Raw genomic sequence first — 25,862 nt, 5'->3', positions numbered from 1 at the left:
TGTGAGTGTCGCTTCGTCAGTTTGTGGATGATGGGTTAGTTTATTTGTGTTTGGTTATGTGAGGGTTACTTGGTCAGTTTCTGGATGATGGGTCAGTTTACATGTGTTGGGATATGTGATGGTCACTTGGTCAGTTTCTGGGTCTGGGGCAGGTTACATATGTTGGGTTATGTGATGATCACTTGGTCAGTTTCTGGGTGATAGATCAGTTTACATGTGTCGAGTTATGTGAGGGTCTCTTGATCAGTTTCTGGGTGATGGGTAAGTTTACAAGTGTTCGGTTATGTGATGATCACTTGGTCAGTTTCTGGGTGATGGGTCAGTTTACATGTGTTGGTTTATGTGAGGGTCACATTGGTCAGTTTATGGATGATGGGTCAGTTTACATGTGTTGGGTAATGTGAGGGTCACATTGGTCAGTTTCTGGCTGATGGGTCAATTTACATGTGTTGGGTTATGTGAGGGTCACTTGGTCAGTTTCTGGGTGATGGGGCAGTTTACATGTGTTGGGTTATGTGAGGGTCACTTGGTTAGTTTCTGGATGATGGGTCAGTTTACATGTTTTGGGTTATGTGAGGGTCACTTGGTCAGTTTCTGGGTCTGGGGCAGGTTACATATGTTGGATTATGTGAGGGTCACTTGGTCAGTTTCTAGGTGATGGGTCAGTTTACATGGGTTGGTTTATGTAATGGTCTCTTGGTAGATTTTGGTTGATGGGTCGGTTTAGATATGTTGGGTTATCTGAGGGTCACTTGGTCAGTTTCTGTGTGATGGGTCAGTTTACATATGTTGGGTTGGGTGAGGGTCAGTTGGTCAGTTTCTGGGTGATGGGTCAGTTAACATATGTTGGGTTACGTGAGGTTCACTTGGTCAGTTTCTGGGTGATGGGTCACTTTACATGTGTTGGGTTCAGTGGCTTCAGTTGGTCAGTTTCTGCTGATGGGTGAGTTTATATGTGTTGGTTAATTTGTGGGTCACTTGGTCAGTTTCTGTGTGATGGGTCAGTTTACATGTTTTGGGTTCGGTGATGGTCACTTGGCCAGTTTCTGGGTGATGGGGCAGTATACATGTGTTGGGTTATGTTAAGGACATTTGGTCAGTTTCTGGATGATCGGTCTGTTTTCATGTGTTGGGTTATGTGATGGTCACTTCGTCAGTTTCTCGGTGCTGGGTCAGTTTACATGTGTTGGGTTATATGATGGTCACTTGGTCAGTTTCTGGGTGATGGGTCAGTTTACATATTTTGGATTTGGTGACGGTCACTTGGTCAGTTTCTGGTTGATCGGTCAGTTTACATGTGTTGGTTTTGGAAATGGTCAATTCGTCAGTTTCTGGCTGATGGGTCTGTTTTCATGTGTTGGGTTATGTGAGGGTCGCTTCGTCAGTTTGTGGATGATGGGTCAGTTTATATGTGTTTGGTTATGTGAGGGTTACTTGGTCAGCTTCTGGATGATGGGTCAGTTTACATGTGTTGGGATATGTGATGGTCACTTGGTCAGTTCTGGGTCTGGGGCAGGTTACATATGTTGGATTATGTGATGATCACTTGGTCAGTTTCTGGGTGATAGATCAGTTTACATGTGTTGAGTTATGTAAGGGTCTCTTGGTCAGTTTCTGGGTGATGGGTAAGTTTACAAGTGTTCGGTTATGTGCTGATTACTTGGTCAGTTTCTGGATGATGGGTCAATTTACATGTGTTGGGTTATGTGAGGGTCACTTGGTGAGTTTCTGGTTGATGGGTCAGTTTACATGTGTTGGGTTATGTGATGATCACTTGGTCAGTTTCTGGGTGATGGGGCAGTTTACATGTGTTGGGTTATGTGAGGGTCACTTGGTTAGTTTCTGGGTGATGTGTCAGTTTACATGTGTTGGGTTATGTGAGGGTCACTTGGCCAGTTTCTGGGTGAAGGATCAGTTCACATGTGTTCGGCTATGTGAGATTCACTTGGTCACTTTCTGGGTGATGGGTCAGCTTACATGTGTTGGGTTCGGTGATGGTCACTTTGGTCAGTTTCTGGGTGATGGGTCAGCTTACATGTGTTGGATTATGTGATGGTTACTAGGTCAGTTTCTGGCTGATTGGTCAGTTTACTTGTGCTGGGTTCGGTGATGGTCAATGGCCCAGTCTCCACTATTGATTTGGATGTGTCTGGCTTATTTGCAGGACGAATATTCTCTTACCTTCGGAGTCGTGGGATTAAGGTGCTATTTGGCGGTTTGAGCTTTTGCTTATTTGGCTGACTTCAGAGGCGATCCCCAGCTCTAAATTGCTCGCAAAGATTTCAAGAAATTGTTGATAACAATGCGATTCAACATCAGTTTCAGCAAATCTCTCCCTGACTCGAAGCCCTCTCCATCATCTCGCTGCTAAAGATCGAATTTGCTTTAATTTTACCCACAGCTAAGTCATTTCGGCTCACTTAGACATCGGGCTGTCGGCCACTTCTTGATGTATTGGTGTGAGAAAACAAGGGCTAATTTGTATTGTGTACATTTCTGGTTTTCTAGCATAAGGAATTAAATAAGTGGCTTTAAATGGTGGGCAATCTGTATTGACCACGTTGATTTCTGGGATGCGGGGTCTGTCCTGTGAGCAGAGATTACGTAGAATGTGCCAATATTCTGGATTTTAGAAGAATGAGAGCTGAAGTGTAGAATGAATAAAACTCATAGCGGGCCTGAACATTCTTACGAAGAGGCGAGATCGCTGCCAGCAGAGCCATATCAGGCAGATGGCGATTAAACAATATTTAAGTCAGTGGTGCTCATTTCACCTCAGGAAGTTCAATTCCTCTGCTTCGGGAGACGGAGAGTTTCATTACTTGTTAAAATCCACCTTGGTGTTTGCCGTCACCCTTTTCAAGTTCTCCTCCCGATGTCTGTCTCCAGGACATTTTCGTGCGTTGTGTTCCTTTTGACACATTGGAGCGGCTGCTCTAACACCATTCGTGGTGATAAATACAAGTGTCATTCAATTCCCTGTATCCCGTGGTCACACAGGCTGAGACTACCAGACAACATCTTTAATGACAGCGGTTCCCCTGCACTTTCTCGTGGCCTCCTTACCTGTAGCTGTTCACACAGCCAGAATTACACTTCTAGAATGTGCTCAAGATTCCCAGAATGACTTCGTGAACATTCAGTGTAAACTTTCCTTTCAGTAAATAAAACCTTCAAGGAAACTCAGCTCCATTAGCAGAACAATAATCCAGGATTCCATCCAATCTTTTCCTGTCCTTAAAAGCGGTATTGAAATGTCTAAAACCCTTCTGGGGAAGCAGATAAAAGAATACAAATGATTGCAGTCATTGGTTCCAACATTGAGTCCGTCCACTGCGAGCAAGGCTCAAACCTGCCCGTGTAAACAAAGGCGGTGCTCAAAAGTTAAATTCGCAAATCTCCCACCCTGCATTGTGTGTTAAATCTCCTCAATGACGATTGCGCAGCTCTTGCTCGTGGGTTAAATCGTTGTCCTTTTTCCAGCTCAGTAAGGAACGAGTTGGATTTATGTTCTCATTCCCTGACAAGAAGAACTTAGGAATAAGTATCGGGATTTGGACACACGGCCCATCGAGCCTGTTCCCAGTTTCAATAAGTTCCTGGCTGAGCATGGAATTCAACACCACTCTCCCGCCCAATCCCCCTACTCCTTGATTCCCTCAGAGTCGAAAAGCATGACATTTATAGGTCTGCCCACCTGGCTGGCGCTAAGAGGATAATGCAACCTGAACGTCTCTGTGCAGATTTCCTTTGTGTGCAAATGAGCCATCCAGTCAAGTGTTCAGCAGCTGTGCATGAAGCACATAAATCAGCACTTCTCCCGGGGAAAGCAGCCAAAATGGATGGATATTGGGACTAAAGACGATTTCTACCTTAAGCAATCAAGCTCTCTGGTCAGTCAGTATTTCAAACAATCTCTAACTGTGTAAATACTTATCGACGGTATGACGGTTTGTGTTCCGGCTGTTTTATGGGTTCTACCCGATGGTTCTGAGCTGTTTCTTTCACAGGCTGGCAACATGTTCGCGTGGTGGATAATTAACATGTGTTGTGTTTGGTGATTGTGACTTGGTCAGTTTCTGGGTGATAGGTCAGTTTACATGTATTGGGTTATGTGATGGTCACTTGGTCGGTTTCTGGGTGATGGGTCAGTTTACATGTGTTGGGTAATTTGAGGGTCACATGGCCAGTTTCTGGATGATGGACCAGTTTACACGTGTTGGATTATGTGAGGGTCACTTGGTCAGTTTCTGGATGATGGACCAGTTTACATGTTTTGGGTTCGGTGGCGGTCACTTGGTCAGTTTCTGGGTGATGGGTCAGTTTACATGTGTTGGTTTTGGTGGCGGTCAATTGGTCAGTTTCTGGGTGATGTGTCAGTTTACATCTTTTGGGTTATGTGCGGGTCACGTGTTCAGTTTCTGGGTGATGGGTCACTTTGCATGTGTTGGGTTATGTGCGTGTCACTTGGTCAGTTACTGGGTGATGGGTCTGTTTACATGTGTTTGATTCGCTAATGGTCAATTGCCCAGTCACCACTATTGGTTTGGGCCTGGCTGGCTTATTTGTTGTGGCAATATTCTCTTACTTTCAAAGATTCGTGGGATTAAGGTGCTGTTTGACGGTATGAGCTGTAGAAAATTAGGCTGATTTCACGGGCAATCCCCAGCTCTGAATTGCTGTGCAAAGATTTCCAGAGTGGTTATATGTATCCGATTCAACATCAGTTTCATGGAACTTCTCACTGATGAGATCTCTCCTTCATTTCGCCGCTAAAGATTGAATTGGCTTTAATTTGACCCGCAGCTTGGAGTCATTTCGGCTCGCTGCGACTTCGGACTGTCGCTCCCTTCATGATCCATCGGTGCGAGAAAACAACAGAAAATTCTTACTTCTGGTCACCTCGCATAAGAACATAAAATAAGTTCCGTTAGATAGTGTGCAATCTGTGTTCACCATATTGATTCCTGGGTTGTTGGGCCTGTCCTCTGATAGTAATTACGTAGAATATGCCAATATTCTGGATTTTAGAACATTGATAGTTGATGTGATTGAAATGAATAATATTCATAGCGGGCTTACAGGCAATATTTGTGTCTTAACTCAGAGGCGAGTTGGATCGAAGCAAAGCCATGGCAGACAGATGGTGCTTCAGACAATATTTCAGTCATTGTTGAAAGGCCAACTCCTCTGTTCGGGAGACGGAGAGTTTCATTACTTGTTAATATCCACCTTGGTGTTTGTCTTCACCCTCTTCAAGGTCTGCTCCCGATGTCTGCCTCCGGGACACTGCCCTGGGCTGATATCCCTTTGTCACTTTGGAACGTCTGCTCTGAACCCATTCCTGCTGACAAAAAGCAGTGTGTCGTAATTCTCTTTCCCCTACGGTTACACAGACTGACGCTAGCAGACAGCGTCTGTTGCTGACAGCTGTTCCCCACGGTCTCTCGCGTCCTCCTTGCATGTAGCTTTCCACACAGCCTGAATAACACTTTGCGAATTTAGTCAAGATTCCCATTATGCCTTCTTGAACAGTCAGCTTAACATTTCCTTTGTAGAAGTTAACCTTCAACTAACTCCAGCTCCATTAGTAGATCAGTAATGCAGCTTACAGCCAATATTTTAGTATCCTTAACAGCAGTAATGAAATGTCTACAAAGCTCCAATAGGAAGCGGTTCAAAGAATATAAACTCTTGCAGGCATTCAGTCCAAGACTGAGCAGATCCTCTGCGAGGAAATTTCAAACCTGCCCGGGTAAACAAAGGCAGTGCCCAACATTAAAATTCTCAAATCGCTGACCCTGCACTATGTGTTAAATCTCCTCAATGACCATTGCACTGCAAATTTATCAAATCGCAAAGAATCGCAGCCATCAGCAAAATAATCTAACCCCTCCGATATTTACCTGTTATATAACATAGAAAATAGGTGCAGGAGTAGGCCATTCGACCCTTAGAGCCTGCACCACCATTCAATAAGATCATTGCTGATCATTCACCTCAGTACCCCTTTCCTGCTTTCTCTCCATACACCTTGATCCCTTTAGCCGTAAGGGCCATATCTAACTCCCTCTTGAATATATCCAATGAACTGGCATCAACAACTCACTGCGGTAGTGAATTCCACAGGTTAACAACTCTCTGAGTGAAGATGTTTCTCCTCACCTCAGCCTTTAATGGGTTACCGCTTATCCTTAGTCGCTGACCGCTGGTTTTGGACTTCCCCAACATCAGGAACATTCTTCCCGCATCTAACTTGTCCAGTCCCGTCAGAATTGTATATGTTTCTATGAGATCCCCATCATCCTTCTAAACCCGTGTGAATAAAGTCCCAGGTGATCCAGTCTCTCCTCATATGCCAGTCCTGTCATCTCTGGAATCAGTCTGTTGAACCTACGCTGCACTCCCTCAATAGCAAGAACGTCCTTCCTCAGATTAGGAGCCGAAATCTGAAGGCAATATTCCAGGTGACGCGTCAACAAGGCTCTGTACAACAGCAGTAAGGCCTCCCTGCTCCTGTACACAAATCCCGTAGCTATGAAGGCCAACAACCATTTGCCTTCTTCACCGCCTGCTGTACCTGCATGCCAACTTTCAATGAATGATGTACCATGGCACCCAGGTCCCGTTGCCCCTCCCCTTGTCCTCATCTGCCGCCATTCAGATAATATTCTGCCTTCGTGTTTTTGCCACCAGAGTGGATAACCTCACATTTAGCCACATAATACTGCATCTGCCATGCATTTGCCGACAGAGCTAACCTGTCCAAGTCAACCAGCAGCCTCTTAGCATCCTCCTCACAGCTCACACCGCCACCCAGCTTAGTGCCTCTGGAAACCTGGAGACATTACACTCAATTTCTTCATCTAAATCATTGACGTATAATTTAAATAGCTGGGATCCCAGAAATGCAACCTGCGGCACCCGACTAGTCACTGCCTGCCATTCAGAAAATGACCTGTTTATCCAGACACTCTGCTTCCTATCTTCCAACCAGTTATCTATCCACGTCAGTACCTTACCCCCAATACCATCTGCTTTAATTTTGCACACCAATATCTTGTGTGGGACCTTGTCAAAAGACTTTTGAAAGTCCAGAAACACCACATCCACTGGTTCCCCCTTGTCCACTCTACTAGTTACATCCTCAAAAATCCCAGAAGGTTTGTCAAGCATAATTTCCTCTTCATAAATCCATGCTGACTTGGACCGATCATGTAACAGCTTTCCAAATGCGCTGATATTTCATCTTTAAGTATTGATTCCAATAATTTCCCCACTAATGATGTCAGGTTAACCGGTCTATAATTCCTTGTTTTTTCTCTCCCTCATGTTTTAAATAGAAGCATTATATTAGCTACCCTCCAATCTATTGGAACTGATCCAGAGTCGCTAGACTGCTGGAAAATTATCACTAATGCATCCACTATTTCTCGGGACACTTCCTTAAGTAATCTGGGATGCAGACTATCAGGTCCCGGGGATTTATCGGCCTCCTTCTCGCTAGACTCTCGGTCCCCTCGTATTTCTGTAAGATTATTTGAATCTTCCTTCGTGAAGATATGATGACATGATGAGAGCAGTTGCATTTCTACTTTGCTTGTAATTCATATCTGATGCGATGTGAAATCCAGCACATCGATTTGTGGTACCTTTTTTTTATCCACAGGTACAGAGATGAGAATCTATTTCCCTGTTATGAATGTACCTGACGTTGAGCTTTCAGCATTCCAGCAGAAAAGGCTCTCCCTGCAGCTATTACTGGTGGGTTTAAACCGTTGTTTTATTTTCAGCAAAATAAAGACTGAGTTTGGTTTAAGTTCTCATTCCCTGAGACATTAAGTACATAAGAACATAAGAAATAAGAGCGGTAGTTGGTCACACGGCCCATCCATTAAATAAGATTATGGCTGATCATCGAATTCAAACCCACTTTCCCGCCCGATCCCCATAATCCTTCATTCTCTTACAGTCCAAACATTACTTTTCTAAAGCTGTTTTAAAGAACTTTTCCAGCATAGCACAGATTTGAATCTTCATTACTGAGCCTGACTGTCGCGGGTAAACAGGTCAGGTTACCTTTCGTAATCTGATCCAAATCCCATAGAGTTGTCCAGTCAGGGATTTTGAATATTGAATGGATATTTATTAAATTATTGGATTGCTCTGAGTGGTCATCCTCCATATCTCTGTTGAACTATATTCTATTCCATTGTAACCATGAAACGGAATAAAGTTTCACACTGCTGTGCCCAGCAGACTGGCACTAATAGGATAATGTAACCTGAGCGTCTCAGTGCAGGTTCCCTTTGTGTGCAAATCAGGCATTCATTCAAGCGATCAACTGCTGCCCATGAAGGATACAAAGCACCACTGCTCACGGAGAATGCAGCCAGATTTGATGGATATTAGAACTCATGATGGTTTCTACCTTACACAATCAACTCTGTGGTCAGTCAATGTCTCAGAACAATCTCTAACTGTGTAAATACGTATCTATGGTATGACAGTTTCTGTCCCGTCTGTTTGTGGGTTCTGCCCGATTGTTCTGAGCTGTTTCTTACACAGGCCAAGCGATGGCATCATATTCGGGTGGTGGATAAATAACATCTGTTGGGTTCAGTGAGGGTAACTTGATCAGTTTCTGGTTGACGGGTCAGTTTACATGTGCCGGGTTATGTGAGGGTCACTTGGTCAGTTTCTGGGTGATGGGTCAGTTTACATGTGTTGGGTTAGGTGAGAGTCACTTGGTCAGTTTCTGGGTGATGGGTCAGTTTACTTGTGTTGGGTTATATGATGGTCACTTGGTCAGTTTCTGGGTCATGCGTCAGTTTACTTGTGTTGGGATATGTGATGGTCACTTGGTCATTTTCTGGGGGATGGGTCTGTTTACTTGTGTTGAGGTATGTGAGGGTCATTTGGTCAGTTTCTGGGGGATGGGTCAGTTTACATGTGTTGGGTTATGTGATGGTCACTTGGTAAGTTTCTGGGGGATGGGTCTGTTTACATGTTTTGGAGTATGTGATAAACGATTGGTCAGTTTTTGCGTGATGGGTCAGTTTACTTGTGTTGGGTAATGTGACGGTCACTTGTTCAATTTCTGGATGATGGATCAGTTTACATGTGTTGGGTTATGTGAGGGTCACTTTGTCAGTTTCTCAGTGATGGGTCAGTTTACATGTGTTCAGTAATCTGATGGTCACTTGGTCACATTCTGGGGGAATGGGTCTGTTTACATGTGATGGGTTATGTGAGGTCACTTGGTCAGTTTCTGGGTAATGGATCAGTTTACATGTGTTGGGGTATGTGATGGTCATTTGGTCAGTTTCTGGGGGATAGTCAATGTCAAACATTTAAAGTGCAAATGGATGAACTTCAAAAATTGTACATCCCTGTCTGGAGTTAAAATAAAACGGGGAAGGAGGCTCAACCTTGGCGAACAAGGGAAATTAAGGATAGTGTTAAATCCAAGGAAGAGGCATAATAATTTATCAGAAAAAGCAGTCAACCTGAGGACTGGGAGAAATTTAGAATTCAGCAGAGGAGGACAAAGGTTTTAATTGGGAATGGGAAAATAGAATATGAGAGGAAGCTTGCTGGGAACATAACAACTGATTTGGAAATTCTATTGATAAGTGAATAGAAAAAATAGTGAAGACAAACGTAGGTCCATTGCAGTCAAATTCAGGTGAATTCATAATGGGGATCAAAGAAATGGCAGACCAGTGGAAAAAATACTTTGATTCTGTCTTCAAGAAGGAATACTCAAATAATCTTCCAGAAATACTAGGGGAACTAGCGTCTAGAGTGAAGGGGGAACTGAAGGAAATCTGTATTAGGCAGGAAATTGTGTTAGGGTAATTGATGGTACTGAAGGCCAATAAATCTCCGGGGCCTGATAGTCTGCATCCCAGAGTACTTAAGAAAGTGGCCCTAGTAATAATGGATGCATTGGTGATCATTTTACAACAGTTCTGTAGAATCTGGATCAGTTCCTATGTACTGGACAGTAGCTAATGTAATACCTTTTTAAAAAAATGATGGAGAGAGAAAACTGGTTAGGCTGGCATCAGTAGTGGGGAAAACTTTGGAATCATTTGTTAAAGATGAAATGGCAGCGCATTTGGATTGCAGTGACAGGATCGTTCCAAGTCAGCATGGATTTATGAAAGGGAAATCATGCTTGACAAATCTTCTGGAAATTTTTGAGGATGTAACTAGTAGAGTGGACAAGGGAGAACCAGTGGACGTGGTGTATTTGGACTTTCAAAAGGCTTTTGACAAAGTCCCACACAAGAGATTGGTGTGCAAAATTAAAGCATATGGTATTGGGGGTAAGGTACTGATGTAGATCGAGAACTGGTTGGCAGACAGGAAGCAGAATATCGAGATAAACGCGTCATTTTCAGAATGGCAGGCAGTGAAAAGTTGGGTGCGACAAGTTTCAGTGCTGGGACCTCAGCTATTTACAATATACATCATTGATTTAGATGAAGAAATTGAGTGTAATATCTCCACGTTTGCAGACACTGGGTGGCAGTGTGAGCTGGGAGGAGGACGCTTAGAGGTTGCTGGGTGAGTGGGCAGGTTATATGAGTGGGCAAATGCATGGCAGATGCAGTATAATGTGGATAAATGTGAGGTTATCTTCTTTGTTGGTAAAAACACGAAGACAGAATAATATCTGAACGGCAGAAGATTAGGGAAATGTGAGGTGCAACGACATCTGAGTGTCATGGTACATCAGTCATTGAAAGTTGGCATGTAGGTACAGCAGACGGTGAAGAAGGCAAATGGTATGTTGGCCTTCATAGCTAGGGGATTTGAGTATAGGAGCAGGCTGGTCTTAATGCAATAGTACAGGGCCTTGGTGAGGCCTCACCTCAGATATTTTGTTTAGTTTTGTTCCCCTAATCTGAGGAAGGATGTTCTTGCTATTGAGGGAGTGCAGCGAAGGTACAACAGACTGATTCCCGGGATGGCTGGACTGACATTTTATGAGCAACTGGATCGATATTGCCGGTATTCACTGGAGTTTAGAGGGATTAGAGGGGATCACATAGAAAGATAAAAACATTCTGAGGCGACTGGGCAGGTTAGATGCAGGTAGAATGTTTCCGATGTTGCGGAATTCCAGAACTAGGGGACACAGACTAAGGATAAGCAGTAAGCCATTTAGGACTGAGATGAGGAGATCTGCTTTCATCAGAGATTTATTATCCTCTGGAATTCCCTACCGCAGAGAGTTGTTGAGTCCAGTTCATGGATATGTTCAAGAGGGAATTAGATAAGGCCCGTACGGCTAAAGGGATCAAGGGGTATGGAGCGAAAGCAGGAAAGGGGTACCGAGATGAATGATCAGCCATGATCTTATTGAATGGTGGTGCAGGCTCGAAGGGCCGAATGGCCGACTCCTGCACCTATTTTCTTTGTTTCTATGGACTGGTTTGGAATATGTAGATTGTCTGTGCCAATGGATTAAATGCTGTAGTTCATAAAATCATAGAAATTTACTGCACAGAAGGATCCCATTTCGTGCCATCTTGGCCGCGTCGGCCGAACAGGAGCACTCCAGCCTAATCCCATTTTGCAGCTCTTTGTCCGTATCCTTGTTACGGCATTATTGCACATCCAATAATTTTTGCAATGTTGTGGTGTTTTCTGCCTCTCCCATCCTTTCAGGCCGTGAGCTCTAGAAAACCGTCACCATCTGGAAGACTATATTTCCAGTCATATCTCCTCTAATACTCCACCTAATTACTTTCAATCTATGCTGTCTGGATGTTGATCCCTCTGACAAGGGAAACAGGTCCTTTCTATCCACTCTGTCCAGGACCTTCATATTTGTACACACCTCAATCAATTCTCCCCTCAGCCTCCTCTGTTCCAAAGTACAAAGACCCAGCATCAACAATCTTATCTCATGGCTAACATTCTTGGAAATCTCCTCTACTCTTTTCAAGTGGAATCACATCTGTCCTGTGATGTGGCGACCAGAGTTTTATTCAGTTCAGTCTTAACTACCGTGCTCTTGTATTCAATGCCTGGACTAATAAAGGCAAGTATCCATATATGCCTTCTTAAACACCTGAACTACCTGGGCTGCTTCCTTAAGGGGTCAGTGGAACTGAACTTCAAGTTCATAAGATGAACAGAAGAACATAGAAATAAGAGCAGGAATAGACCGATTGGCACGTTGAGCCTGCTCTACCATTGAATAAGATGATGGCTGATCTGACAATGCACTCAGCTCCAGTTAGTTCCGTGACCACTCCCCAGAACCCTTTATGCCCGTATCACTCAAAAATTTGTCTATCTCCGCCATAAATATATTCAATGACCAGCCTGCACTGTTTTTTAGGGCAGAGAAAACAACAGATTTGTTCCCTTTATCCCTTTGTTCCACTAAACTTCTCAGTGTCCTAAATTGAATGTGTATTCCCTTACATTGTTAGACCTCCACAAATGCATTACCTCTTATTTCTCTGGAGTGAATACCATTTGCTACTGTTCTGCCAACCAGACAGTTACATTGATATGTACCTGCCGTCCGCAGCTTTCTTCTTAATTTTCAACCATGCAACCTATTTTAGTGTCATCTCCAAACTTCGTAATCATACCGCCAACATTCAAGTCCATGTCATTGAATTACATCATAAAAAGCAAGAAACCCAAAACTGAGCCCTGCGCAACCCCACTGGATACAGATTTTCCGGAACACCAATCAACCTTTGCTCTTTGCTTCCTGTCTCTGAGCGAATTTTGGATCCAACTTGCCACTTTTCCATGAATCCCTTTGGCAGTTACTATCGTGACCAGTCTGCCATATGGGACATTATAGAAAGCTTTGCTAAAATGCATATAAACCACATCATACGCGCTGCCCTCCTCGCCCCTCCAGGTAACCTCCTCGAAAAATGCAATCAAGTTTGCATTTCAGAAATCTATGTTGTCTTTCCTTGATTTAATCCATGTCTTTCCAAATTAATATTTATACTTTTCATCATGTTTTTTCCAATAATTTTCCAATCACTGAGACCAAGCTATAATTACTCGGTGTATCGCTTTCTCCTTTTTCAACAAGGGTACAACTTTAGCAGTCCTCCGCACCCTTGGCACCACAGCGTTCGCCAGAGAGTACTGCAAACTGAGGGTCAGAGCATCTGTAATTTGCTCTCTTGCTTCTCTTAACAGCCTGGGATACATTTAGAAACATAGAAACAGAAACATAGAAAATAGCTGCAAGAGTAGGCCATGCGGCCCTTCGAGTCTGCACCGAATGGCTGATCATTCCCTCAGTAACCCTTTCCTGCTTTCTCTCCATATCTCTTGATCCCCTTAACCGTAATGGCCATATCTATCTCCCTCTTGAATATATCCAATGAACTGGCATCAACAACTCTCTGCGGCAGGTAATTTCACCGGGTGACAACTCTCTAAGTCAAGAAGCTTCTCCTTATCTCATTCCAATAATGGCGTACCCCTTATCCTAAGACTGTACCCTGGTATGGACTTCCCCAACATCGGGAACAATCTACCCGCATCTAACCTGTCCAGTCCCGTCAGAATTTTATACATTTCTTTGAGATCCCCTCTCATCCTTCGAAACGCCAATGTATAAAGGCCCAGTTGATCCAGTACCTCCTCATATGTCATTCCAGCCATCCCGGGAATCAGTCTGGTGAACATTCGCTGCACTCCCTCAAAACCAAGAACGTCCTTCCTCAGATTAGTAGACCAAAACTGAACACAATATTCCAGGTGAGGCCTCACCAAGGCGCTGTACACCTGCAGTACGACCTGCCTGCTCCTATACTCAAATCACCGAGCTATGAAGGCCAATATGCCATTTGTCTTCTTCACCACATGCTGTTCCTGCATGCCACCTTTCAATGACTGATGTACAGTGACATCAAGGTGTCGGTGTACCTCCCTTTTCATAAACTGCTGCCATTTGGATAATATTCTGTCTTCGTGTTTTTGCCACCATCATGGATAACCTCAGGTGTATCCATATTTACTGCATCTGCCATGCATTTTCCCACTCAGATAACCTGTCCAAGTCAACCTGCAGCCTTTTGCGTCCCCCTCACAGCTCACACCACCACACAGTTTAGTGTCATCTGCAAATTTGTAGATATTCCACTCAATTCATTCATCTGAATCATTGATGTATATTGTAAAGAGCTGGGGTCCCAGCACTGAGCCCTGTGAAACTCCACCCGTCACTGCCTGCCATTCTGAAAAGAACCCGTTTATCCCGACTCTCTGCTTCCTGTCTGCCAAACAGTTCTCGAAGCACGTCAGTATATTACCCCCAATACCATGTGCTTTGATTTTGCACACCAACATCTTGTGTGGGACCTTGTCAAAAGCCTTTTGAACGTCCAAATACACCACATCCACTGGTTCTCCCTTGTCCACTCTACCCGTTACATTCTCAAAAAATTCTAGAAGATTTTTAGGCTTGATTTACCTTTCATAATTCCATGCTGACTTGGACGGATCCTGTCACTGCTTTCCAAATGCGCTATTACTTCATCTTTATAATAATTGATTACGATATTTTCTAACTACTGATGTCAGGCTAACCTGTCTATAATTACCCCTTTTCACTCTCCCTCCTTTCTTAAAAACTGCTGTTTCTATAATTATCCTTCAGTCCATAGGAACTGATCCAGATTCACTGGACTGTTGGAAAATGATCACAAATGCATCCACTATTTCTAGGACTACTTCTTTACGTTCCCTGGGAGGCATACTATCAGGCCCCTGGGAAATATCGGCCTTCAATCCCATCAATTTCCCTAACACCATTTCCCACCGAATAAGGATTTCCTTCAGATCCTCCTTCTCACTATACCCTGGGTCCCCTAGTATTTCCGGAAGTTTATTTGTGTCTTCCTTCGTCAAGACAGAACTAAATTATTTATTCAACTGGTCTGCCATTTTATTTGTTCCCCATTATACATTCACCTGAATCTGACTGCAAGGGACCTACGTGTCTTCACAAATCTTTTTCTCTTCACATATCTATAGAAGTTTTTTCAGTTAGTTTTAAGGTTCTGTAAAGCTTCCTCTCATACTCTAGTTTCCCCCTCCAAATTAAATCCTTTGTCCTCTTCTGCTGAATTATAAAATTATCCCTGTCCTCAGGTTTGCTGCATTTTCTGCCAATTTATATGCATTTTCCTTGGATTTAACACTTTCCTTTGTTTCCCTTGTTAGCCACGGTTGAGCGACCTTCCCCGTTTTATTTTTACTCCAGAGAATGAACGTTGTATCCAGAATATATTTTTTCTATAAGTTAGCCAATCATCTGTGAATGTATATTACCCCCAGCCGCGTGAACTTTTATCTTGTGCAGGCACCTTGTTAAATGTCTTCTGGTAGTCCAAATGCACCACTTCCACTTCCTCCCCTTTATCCATCCTATACGTTTCTTCCTAAAATAATTCCAGCAAATTGGTCAAACATGTATTCCCCTTCCCAAATCCATGCTAACCGTGCCTGACTGCATTATGTTTTTCCACATGTCCTGCTATTGCTGATTTAATAATGGATTCCAACATTTTCCCAACCACAGATGTTATGCTAACTGGTCTATACGTCCCTGCTTCTTATTCTGCCTCCTTTTTTAAATAGAGGCGTTAGTGTTTCCAGTTTTCCAATCTGCTGGGATTTCCCCAGAATCCAAGAAAGTTTGTTACATTACAACCAGGGTATCCAGTATCCCTGCCCCGAATTCTCTGCTGAACCTCGGATGCAAGCCATCAGGTCCAGTTGATTTTTCCGCAGTTAGTTCCATTATTTTACCTAGTACCACATATTTAGTGATTGTGATTGTGTTAAGTCCCACCCCCACCCCACCCTATAGCCCCTTGACTATCCACTGGTGGGATATTTTTAGTGTCCTCTACCATAAAGACTGATGCAAAATATTTGTTCAAATTTTCTGCCATCTCCATGTTATTCATCATTAATTCCCGATCTCGTCCTCTCATCGATTAAAATTTACTTTAGCCACTCTTTTCCGTTTTATATACCTGCAGAGACTCTTGCTATCTGTTTTTTTGTATTTCCTGCTAGTTTACTTTCATAGTGTATCCTGCCTTTCCTTGTTTACCTGCCTTTGTTTCAACCATGTCTAACTTATAGCTATAATACCGGACTCCCAATTTTCTATCTGTGCTCTCAGCTCATCTGCCTTATTCCTTTTAGTACATCCATTGATGTATATAACAGTTAGTTTTGTTTATTTTCCAGCCCGTGCTTCCTCTGTTTTCTAAATTCACTTTCTACTTTTCTTCAGGCCAATTCAATATTCGCTTCACTCCCCACTGATTCTATTTTCAGCTTCTCCTCCCCCTGGGTTGTGTCGTAACTAGTGGCTATCTGTGCCCAAGTCAAAACTTTCTGCTTCTGTGCAGTAGCTGTCTGGATTGTGTAGTAGCACACTGGGCCTGTTTGTCTCTGCCGATTCGCTGTCTGCTTTATGTAGTAGCTGTCAATGGCCAAATAGGACCTGTCTGGGTCTGTGTACTAGCCCTATGTTTCTGTGTATTAGCTGGCTGTTTTGTGTAGTTGATAGCTGCCCCGATTTGCACCTGTCTGCGTCTATGGAAAAGCTGTCTTATTCAGTGAGGTAGCGGCCTTGCCCCGAGTAGGACCTGTGAGGATCCCGTGTAGTAGTTGTCTGGGTCAGTTAATTGCCCCGAGTAGGACCTGTGTGAGATTGTTAACTAGCGGTCTCGATCTGTTTAATAACTGACTGTTTTGTGTAGGTGCTCTCTCCCGTGTAGTCGATGTCGGGGCCCGATTACGACTTGTGTGGTTCTGTGAAGTAGCTGGTTGTTCTGTTTAGCAGCTGTCTGTGTTGTGTAGGAGCTGCCTGTGTCTGTGTCGTTGATGTCTGGATGGTCCAGTTGATGTCTGTGCCCGAGGAGGCCCTGTCTGTGTCTGTGTAGGAACTATATGTTTATGTGATGTAGCTCGCTGCCTTGTGTAACAATTGTCTGTTCCCGAATAGGACCTGTCTGGGTATGTGTTGTAGCTGTCTGCCTCCGAGCATGACCTGTCTACGTCTATGTAGCAGCAGACTGTTTCTGTGCAGCAGTGTGTCTTGGTTTGTTTAATAGTTGCCTATATATGTAGCAGCTTCTGGGTCCCAGCGTAGTGGTCTGGTTAGTGCAATATCTCTCAGGGCCGAGTATGTCCTGCCTGGTACTATGTGATAGTTGACATTGTTATGTCGTATCTGTCTGGGCCCCAGTGGGACCTGACTGGGTCTGTGCCGTTACTGCCCGGGTCTGTGTATTAGCTGTCTGCGCCCGTGTAGTACATGTCTCGTTATGTGTAGTAGCTCTTTGGCTCTGTGTAATAGTTGTATGATTCTGTGCAGTAGCAGTAGGAGCCGTAGAAAGAGCTATCTGTTTGCGGTATAGGAGCGGTCTGGGTCTGTGTAATCGTTGTCTGGGTCTGTGCAGTTGCTGTCTCGGTTGTATAGAAGATAAGTGCGTCTGTGATGGAGCTGTTTGGGTTGTGTAGTATTGTCTGGGTCTGTGTAAGAGTGGTCTAGGTTATGTATTAGTTCTCTGTATCAGCATAGCAGCTGTTGGCATTGTGTAGTAGTGTCTGGACACGAGTAGGTTCAGTCAGTGTCTGTGCAGTAGCTGTCTCGGTCTGTCTAGTAGTTTTATGGGTTGTGTTTTAGTCCACATAGGACCTGTCTGGGCCTGTGCAGTAGCTGTATGGGCCGGAGTTGGACCCGTCTGGGCAAGGTTAGGACCTGTCTGGACCAGCAGAGTAGCAGGAGAGTAAGCGATTCTACAGGTACATAAAAAGAAAAAGAGTGGCTTAGATAAATGTAGGTCCCTTAGAGGATTAGCCTCGGGAATTAATAATGGGAAACAGGGGAATGGCAGAGATTTTGAACAAATATTTTGTATCGTTCTTCACGGTGGAATAATCTAAATACATCCGAATAATGGATAATCAAGGGGCTATAGGGAGGGAGGATATTCAAGTTATCACGTTCACTGAAGTAACTTTATCAGTAAAATAATGGAACTAATGATGGGCAAGTCTCCTATACCTGATGGGTTGCATCCTATGGTCTTAAAAGTTAAGTGTCTGCAGTGATCGTGAATGCATTGGTTGTAATCTACCAAAAGGTCCATAATTCTGGTGAGGTCCCAGCGGATTAGAAAACCGCAAAGGAGGCATAGAGAAAGCAAGAAACTGTAGACCAGTTAACCTTACATCTACCGTTGGTAAAATGGTGCACTCCGTGATCTATATTAATGAATTCGATGACGGGACCGATTGTAATGTAGTCAAGTTTGCTGATGATATAAATATGGGTGGAAAAGCAAATTCTGAAGACTACACGGAAATCCTGCAAACTGATGTAGATTTATTACTTTATCACTCAAAAATAAGAACCTGTGTAGGTTGTTCTAGTTGCGTTTAGTTGCTCGTTAGTTCTGTGTAGGAGGTCCTCTGTCAGCAGAGGTCATTCATGCGTCAGCGTGGATGGTCCTGGTTCTGTGTGGATGGTCCCTGGGTCAGTAAACGTGGTCCCGGCCTTGTTTGTGTGGTCCTGGGTCTGTGCGCATGGACCTAGATCGTTGCGGTTGGTCCCTGGGTCAGTGTGGGTGGTCCCTCGGTCTGTGTGGATGGTCCTGGACCTGTGTGCATGGACCAAGGTCGGTGCGGGTGTCCCTGGGTCAGTGTAGGTGGTCCCTGGTTCTATGTGTATGGTCACTCGGTCTGTGTGGGTGGTCCTGGTCTGTGTAGGTGGTCCTGTGTCAGTATATGTGGTCCCTCGGTCTGTGTGGGTGGACTTGTGTCAGTATAGGTGCTCTTGTATCAGTTTAAGTGTTCCGTGGCTCTGTGTCGGTGGTCCTTGTTCTTTTTGGATAATCTTGGGTCAATATAGGGGCTCCCTGGGTCTGTGTGGTTGGTTCCTGTGTCAGCATTGATGTCCCCTGGGTCTGAGTGAGTGGTCCTTGTTCAGTATAAGTTTACCCTGGATCTGTGTGGGTGGGCCTTGTTCTGTGTGTGAAGTCCTGGGTCAGTTTCGGGGCTACCGGGATTTGCGTTGGTGGTCTCTGGGTCAGGAAAGATGTTCCTGTGTATGTCTGGTTGATCCCTGGGTCTGACTGTGTTGTCCTGGTTCAGTATAGGGTCTCCCTGTGTCTGTGCGGGTGGTCATGCGTCAGTATAGGTGCTCCCTGGGTCTGACTGTGTTGTCCTGGTTCAGTATAGGGGCTCCCTGTGTCTGTGCGGTTGGTCCTGGGTCAGTATAGGGGATCCCTGAGTCTGTACGGGTGTTCCTGTTTCAGTATAGGGGCTCCCTGAGTCTGTGCGGGTGGTCCTGAGTCAGTAAAAGGGCTCCCTGAGTCTGTGCAGGTGATCCAGGGTCAGTACAGGCGCTCCCCGCGTCTATGTGGGTGATACTATGTCAGTATAGGTGTTGCCGGTGTCTGTAAGTTTGGTCTCGGGTTTGTGTGGGTGTTCCCGAGGTCTGGGTGCTCCCTGGGTCGGACTGGGTTGTCCTGGTTCTGTATAGATGTTCACTGGAACAGTATAGGTGGTCCTTGGGCCTGTCCAGCTTGTCCTCAGTCAGTATAGGGGCACCTGCGATTAGTATAGGTTAACACTTTTTTTAAATTTCAAAATATACTTTATTCATATAAAAATTTATATAGTACATTCAAAAGCAGTTCAGTACATTTAGCTGCGGTCAGCAATACCATACTTTACATTTGGGTGCTGACGGCAGTTCCGTTCGATACATTTCCTTGCTTTTCATTTCAAGTATAGGTTAATATTGTGTCAGTATTGGTGCTCGCTGTGTCTGTGTGGGTCGTTCTGGGTCTGTGTGGATGGTCATTGGGTCTTTGTCAATGGTCCATGGGTTTGTGTTGGTGGCCTACACAATGGTCCACAGTATTAACCTATGGCTCTGTGTCAGTAGTTCATGTGTTTGTGTGGGTGGTCCCTGTGTCTGTGTGGGTGGTCCTGAGTCTTTATGGGTGGTCCTGGTTCTGAGTGGGTGGTCCTGGGTCTGTGTGTGTGGTCCTTGGTCTGTGTGGGTGGTCCTGAGTCTGTATGGGTGGTGTAAGGGTCTGTGTGGGTGGTCCTGGGTCTGTGTGGGTGGTCCATGGGTCTGTGCGGGTGGTCCTGGGTCTGTGTGGATGGTCCTGGGTCTGTGTGGGTGGTCCATGGGTCTGTGTGGGTGGTCCTGGGTCTGTGTGGGTGGTCCTGGGTCTGTATGGGTGGTCCATGGGTCTGTGCGGGTGGTCCTGAGTATGTGTGTGTGGTCCTGGGTCTGTGTGGGTGGTCCATGGGTCTGTGTGGGTGGTCCTGAGTATGTATGGGTGGTCCTGGGACTGTGTCGGTGCTCCTGGGTCTGTGTGGGTGGTCCATGCGTCTGTGTGGGTGGACCTGGGTCTGTGTGGGTGGTCCTGAGTCTGTATGGGTGGTCACGTGTGTGAGTTTCAGCTCCCTCGTTCAAGAGTTCTGTTGTCTGTCTCTGTATAGGACAAGCTAGATCTGTGTAGGAGCTTCTGGTGTATGTTTTGGAGCTGTCTGCGTCTCCAAAATGAGCTGTCTGCCTGTTTGTAGGTGCAACCTAGGTCTGTGTAGAAGTTGTGCCCTTGTGTGTGGGAGTTCCCTCTAACAGTGTAGGGATTGTCTGGGTTTGTGCAGGTGAAGTCTGGATCTCTTGCTATCTTCCCGTCCGTCTCACCGTTTTTTCTCTGCCTGTCATGCAAATCTTTCTCCCAAGTCCATCTGCCTCGCTATCATCCCATTCTGTCTACTCCGTATATCTCTCTCTCTGTCTCCCCTGTCTCCCTCCTGTATCTCTGTCCCAGTTGTCTCCCCCCTCTCTGTCTCCGCTCTCTCCCTCCCGTATCTCTGTCCCCATCTCTCTCTCTCTCTCTCTCCTCTCTCTCTCTCTCTCTCTCTCTCTCTCTCTCTCTCTCTCTCTCTCTCTCTCTCTCTGTCTCCCCTGTCTCACTCCTGTATCTCTATCCCCGTCTGTCTCTCTCCCTCTGTGTCTCCCCTCTCTCCCTCCTGTTTCTCTGTCCCCGTCTGTCTCTCTCTCTCACTTTCTCCCCTGTCTCCCTCCCGCATCTCTATCCCCGATCTGTCTCTCTCCCTCTCACTCTCTCCCCTCTCTCCCTCCTGTATCTCTATCACCGCCTATCTCTCTCTCTCCCTCTGTCTGCCCCATCTCCCTCCAGTTTCTGTCTCTGTCTCTGTCTCTCACTCTGTGTCGCCCCTGTCTCCATCCCTTATCCTTATCTTTCTCTGTCTCTCTCTCTCGCTCTCTGTCTCCCCTCTCTCCCTTCTGTATCACTTTTCCCGTCTGTCTCTCTCTCTCCCTCTCGCTCGCTCTCTCTCCCTCTTACTCTCTCTCCCTCTCTCTCTCTGTCTTCCCCGTTTCACTCCTGTATCTCTGGCCCCGTCTCTCCCTCACCCTCTCTCTGTCTCCCCTCTCTCCCTCCCGTATCTCTGTCCCCATCTCTCTCTCTCTCTCTCTGTCTCCCCTCTATCCCTCCCGTATCTCTGTCCCCATCTCTCTCGCTCTCTCTCTCTCACTGTCTCCCCTCTCTCCCTCCTGTATCTCTGACCCCGTCTCGCTCTCTCTCTCTCACTGTCTCCCCTCTCTCCCTCCTGTATCTCTGTCCCCGTCTCTCTCCCTCTCTCTCTCTATCTCCCCTCTCTCCCTCCCGTAATCTGTCCCCGTCTGTCTCTCTGTCTCTGTCTCTGTCTCTCTCTCTCTCTCTCTCTCTCTCTCTGTCTATTTCTCTCTCTCACTGTCTCACCTCTCTCCCTCCCGTAACTCGGTCCCCGTCTGTCTCTCTGTCTCTCTCTCTCTCTCTCTCCAACTCTCTCTCACTGTCTCCCCTCTCTCCCTCCCGTATCTCTGTCCCCGTCTGTCTCTCTTCTCTCTCTCTCTCACTCTCTCTCTCTCTCTCTCTCTCTCTCTCTCTCTCTCTCTCTCTCTCTCTCTCTCTCTCTGTCTCCCTTCTCTCCCTCCCGTAACTCTGTCCCCCTCTGTCTCTGTCTCTGTCTCTGTCTCTCTCTCTCTCTCTCTCTCTCCGTCTCTTTGTCTCCCCTCTCTCCCTTCCTTATCTCTGTCCCCGTCTCTCTCTCTCTCTCTCCCTCTCTCTGTCTCCCCTCTCTCCCTTCCGTATCTGTGTCCCCGTCTCTCTCTCTCTCTCTCTCACTGTCTCCCCTCTCTCCCGCCCCCATCTCTGTCCCCGTCTCTCTCCCTCTCTCCCTCTCTCTGTCTCCCCTCTCTCCCTCCCGTATCTCTGTCCCCGTCTCTCTCTCTCTATCTCACTGTCTCCCCTCTCTCCCTCCCGTATCTCTGTCCCCGTCTGTCTCTCTTCTCTCTCTCTCTCACTCTCTCTCTCTCTCTCTCTCTCTCTCTCTCTCTCTCTCTCTCTCTCTCTCTCTCTCTCTCTCTGTCTCCCTTCTCTCCCTCCCGTAACTCTGTCCCCCTCTGTCTCTGTCTCTGTCTCTGTCTCTCTCTCTCTCTCTCTCTCTCCGTCTCTTTGTCTCCCCTCTCTCCCTTCCTTATCTCTGTCCCCGTCTCTCTCTCTCTCTCTCCCTCTCTCTGTCTCCCCTCTCTCCCTTCCGTATCTGTGTCCCCGTCTCTCTCTCTCTCTCTCTCACTGTCTCCCCTCTCTCCCGCCCCCATCTCTGTCCCCGTCTCTCTCCCTCTCTCCCTCTCTCTGTCTCCCCTCTCTCCCTCCCGTATCTCTGTCCCCGTCTCTCTCTCTCTATCTCACTGTCTCCCCTCTCTCCCTCCCGTATCTCTGGCCCCGTCTCTCTCTATCTCACTGTCTCCCCTCTCTCCCTCCCGTATCTCTGTCCCCGTCTCTCTGTCTCTCTCTCTCTCTGTGTCTCCTTTCTCTCCCTCCCATATCTCTGTCCCCAACTCTCTCTCTCTCTCTCTCTCTCTCTCTCTCTCTCTCTCTCTCTCTCTGTCTCTCTCTGTCTCTCTCTCTCTCTGTCTCCCTCTCTCCCTCCTGTATCTCTGTCCCCTTCTCTCCCTCTCTCTCTCTCTCACTATCTCCCCTCTCTCCCTCCCGTATCACTGTCCCCGTCTGTCTCTCTCTCTCTCGCTGTCTCCCCTCTCTCCCTCCCCTATCTCTGTTCCGTCTCTCTCTCTCTCTCCCTCGCTCTATCTCCCCTCTCTCCTTTCCGTATCTCTGTCCCCGTATCTCTCTCTCTCTCTCACTGCCACCCCTCTCTCTCTCCCGTATCTCTGTCCCCGTCTGTCTCTCTCTCTCACTGTCTCCCCTCTCTCCCTCCCGTATCTCTGTCCCCATCTTTCTCTCTCTCTCTTTCTCTCTGTCTCCCTCCCGGATCTCTCTCCCCATCTGTCCCTCTCTCTCTCTCTCTCTCTGTCTCTCTGTCTCCCTCCGGTATCTCTCTCCCCGTCTCCCTCTCTCTCTCTCTCTGTGACATATCTCTGTCTCTCACTTCCCTTCTATCTGTATCGACACCGTCTAATCTATTTCTGCCACGTACCGTCTCACTCTCTCTCTGTCTGCCTTCCATGTGTCTCGCCTGTCTGCCGCCTCTCTCTCTTTGTCCCCACCATCTGTCTCGCCTAAGTCTGACTCTGTCCGTCCCTCTCCCCGTTGGTGTTTCTAAAACCTCCCTCTCTCCCACGTTCTAACGTATGCACATAAAAACATAAGAAATAGGAGCAGGAGTAGGCCAAATGCCGAAGTGGCCTACTCCTGGACCTATTTCTCATGTTTATATTGAGACCCTCGAGCCAGCTCCGCCATTCAATATGATCATGGACGATCTGATCATGGACGTAGCTCCACTTCCCTGCCGGCTCCGCTTAACCCTTGAATCTATCTCTCTCTCTTTGTCCCCATGTCTGCCTCACCATCAGGCCACTCGGTTTGTTTATGCTGCATCAGTCACCCTGTATTTAACTCCCTGTCCGTCTGTCTAAATGTCTCTCTCTCTGTTTCCACTGTCTCTCTTTCGTCAGGTCACTTTCTCTCTCTGTCGTCGCCCATCCGCCCCGCTCCCCCCTTTCATCTGTTTCTCTTCCGTCTGTTTCCGGAGTCTGTGTCTTTCTTTCTCTGTCTCTCCAGCATATGGATCACTACACTTACATCTCTAACTAGCTCTCAACAAAACCCCGTCGAGCTTTCTATATGTTTCAAAAAGCTTTAGGCAATGCTCGAAATGTCGTCTCACCAACGCCCTGTGTTTGCAGAAGGATCTCCCTACTTTTATACTTCATTCCCCTTGCAATAAAGGCCAATATTTCATTTGCCTTGCTAATTACTTGCTGTACCTGCATAGTCACTATATGTGTTTCATGTACAATACCCAGATTCCTCTTCACCGCAAAATGTTGTACTCTCGCCCAATTCAAATGAAAGTTTGATTTTTTTAATTTCCCTACCAAAGTGGATAACTTCACATTTTCCCACATTATATTCCATCTGCCCAATTATTGCCTACTCAATTAGTCTATCGATATACCTTTGCAGATTATTTACATCCTCCTCACAACTTGTTTTCCCACATATCTTTGCATTGTCAACAAATTTGGTTAAATTCCACTCGTTCCTTTCATCCAAGTCATTAATATAGAATGTAAATAGTAGGCCCCAGCAATGATCCCTGGGACACCGCGCTAGTTACGGTTTGCCAACTTGAAAATGACCCATTTATCCCGAATCTGTTTTCTGTTTGTTAGCAATTCCTTTACCATGTTAATATATTACCCCGAACCCATTACATTTTTCTTGTGCAGTAACCTTTTATAATGTGGCAACTTATCGAATGTCCTTTGCAAAGTCATCTCCATGACATCTGCTGGTTCCACGTTATCCACTCTGCTCGGTTCATCCTCAAAGATCTGCAAAAAACTTGTCACACATCATTTCTCTTTCTAAAACTATGCTGATTTGCTCGACTCTATGATCATTTTCTTATTGTCCTGCTACAACTTCCTTAACACCGGACTCATGCACTTTCCCAACGGCCGAAGTTATGTTAACTGGTCTATAGTTTCCTGTTTACTATCTCACTCCTTTCTTAAATAGGGTAGTTACTTTTGCGGTTTTCGAATCAGCTGGGATCTCTCCAGAATCCAGGGAATTTTAGTAAATTACAACCAAATCATCCACTATCTCTGTATTCAATTCATTTCACACTCACGGATGCAGGCTTCAAGTGCAGAGGTGTTTTTTTCCTTTTGTCCCATTAGTTTGCCTAGTACTTTGTGTCTAGTGATAGTGATTGTTGTAAGGCTCACACACCCCATTAGCCCCTTGATTATCAACTATTGGGATTCCTTCTACCATGAAGACTGATGTAAAATGTTTGGTCAGACAATCTGCAAATTACCTGCTTCCCATTATTATTTCCACACCCTCATAGTATAAGGGATAAAGGTTTGCATTAGCCACTCTGTTCTTTTTGATATACCTGTAGGGATTCTGACTGGCTATTTTTATATTTATTCCCAGTTTAACCTCATAATTTTTCTTCTCTCTCGTTGTTAATTTTAATCGTCCTTTCCTGATTTCTAAACATTTCCCAATCCTTTGGCCTTCCACTGTTCTTCACAACATCGTATGCCTGTGTTTTAAATGTGGTACCATCCTTTACTTCCTCAGCTGGCCAGGGATAGTTCGTCCTTCTCGGAGAGACTTTCCTTCTCACAGCAAAGCTGGGAAAGGAATTCACAAATCTACGAGAATAAAGAATTGTTAATAATATACTTGTTAAGTCATTTAAAGAAAACAATTACGTCAAATAAATTACACTGAAACATATATTAAACCGATTGATAATGT

The sequence above is a fragment of the Pristiophorus japonicus genome, unplaced genomic scaffold (assembly GCF_044704955.1).
Source record: "Pristiophorus japonicus isolate sPriJap1 unplaced genomic scaffold, sPriJap1.hap1 HAP1_SCAFFOLD_43, whole genome shotgun sequence".
Taxonomy (NCBI): Eukaryota; Metazoa; Chordata; class Chondrichthyes; family Pristiophoridae; genus Pristiophorus; species Pristiophorus japonicus.
Note: the sequence above shows the minus strand (reverse complement) of the source record.